The sequence below is a fragment of the Garra rufa genome, chromosome 7, assembly GCF_049309525.1.
Source record: "Garra rufa chromosome 7, GarRuf1.0, whole genome shotgun sequence".
NCBI lineage: Eukaryota > Metazoa > Chordata > Actinopteri > Cypriniformes > Cyprinidae > Garra > Garra rufa.
This window is the reverse complement of record NC_133367.1, coordinates 42852267-42854200: the sequence shown is the minus strand read 5'-3', so window position 1 is coordinate 42854200 and position 1934 is coordinate 42852267.

Below are 1934 nucleotides of genomic sequence, written 5' to 3'. Positions count from 1 at the left end.
AATGTTTGAGCAGTGAGTGGATTCTAACTTAAACACCTGACTGCCTATCCTTGTGCTTACTGATAATAGCTGTGAGTTGTATACTAGTTGTTCTTGCTGCTTTTGTGCAATAGATGAATAACAATATTTTGCTTTTTAGATATTTCTATTTTGCGGGGGTCCCGCGAATCATTTTATTTTCCCGCGTCCCGAACAGCCGCACTCGTCCATCAAGTTTTGTCCCGCGCCGCAGTCGGTTGCCTCGGGTCCCGCTATACTGTAGGAGTGCAGGTCTCTACTTCATGTACTGAGCAAATAACGTTAACGCCATTTGGAAAAGATGAGCGGGAGCAGCGGCTCAACTTCCCAACAAAGTGTCTCTTAATGTAGGTTATCATCAGTGTTTTACTGATGTAAAATTGTTTACAGTGTGTTTGGATTCCTAAAAGTTTAAGATTTTAATTACATTTTATTATAAAATACTATATAATTTTTTTTTTAATTATAAAAGATTTTAATAATATTTTATTATATAATTTTAATTGTTAATTTAATTTTATTTAAGATACTGTAGTTATTTTCTTAATTTGTCATGATAACTGACAACTTTATTTAAAAAAAGGCAACAATGTTTAAGAGGTTTTATATAAACAGTAGAACAGTGTAGCATACTTTGTGATTATGCTTGGTCTTTCTTTGGTGCTGTTAAAACCACCATATCAAACCTGTAGCTCTTTTATCAAATAGTAGTAAATCGCATTTTAAATCGCAAATCGCAATTTTGATCAGAAAAATCGCAATTAGATTTTTTCTCCAAATCGTGCAGCCCTAGCTCCCATCGAAATATGGAGAAAAATCCTGGAATGTTTTCCTCAAAAACCTTTTCGACAGACACGAGCATCTTAAATGACACAGGGGTGAGTAAATTATCAGCAGGAAATATTTGTATCAGAATTGAACTAGTCCTTTAGAACTGAATAAATACAAAACCAGTACATCTACAAAATTGTCAAGATTAACAATTTTATTAGTTTCAGATCAAAATTTAGATTACTGAATTTTTCATAACCAGTTATTCAGAGCTCCAAGGAGAAACTGAACTAAAAATGCATTTCTATCTCATCCACATCATTTTATCTTAATTCATGTGCATCATATACAGTGGTGCCCAAAATTATTAGAACACTAGTATTTTTACCAGCTAAAAATGATTTTAATTCAGTTATGTCTATCTTTTGCTGTAGTGTTTCAATTGGTAATTTTATTTTATATTTCTAAACATTAATTTTGCCATTAAATGTAATAATCCAGTAAGATTTTTGTTTGACAACAGCCAGTGCTCCAAACAGAGATCTGATTTTATCATCATCCATTCTGCACAGAATGACACGAAGAAACAGAACAAACTGAGACAGATTAAATCTAGAAGAACGCCTCGGGTTTCGTATGAAACCCTAGTTCCTCTAGGGAACGAGACGCTGCGTCACTCCGCTTTGGGAACGCCTCCAGCGTGCCCACGCTCTGAATCACGTGTGAAATCAGTCCAATAGAGAGTTACGTATGACGTCACGGACGGGGTGACGTCAGGAGCCAGGAAGCTATAAAGCACATGCGGTGAATGCAGCCGGCAGCTTCTGCCACCAGGAGCGCTGCAGGGATGCCAGAATTGTGGTAAGCGACGCAGCGTCTCGTTCCCTAGAGGAACTAGGGTTTCATACGAAACCCGAGGCGTTCCCCTTCGGGAACGTCGAGCTGCGTCACTCCGCTTTGGGAACGATATGCCCACGCCGCCAGAATTCCAAGCCCTGCTCTGTGTGGAGCGGGTGGAGAGAGAAGGGCGAAAGTAGCCCATGAAAGAAGGGCGAAAGTAGCCCTGAGTAATGTGCGGCCCTAGCCGTCTTAGAAGAAGGGCGAAAGTAGCCCGAATGGAGCGGAGGCCTCAGCCTCTCCCGTCA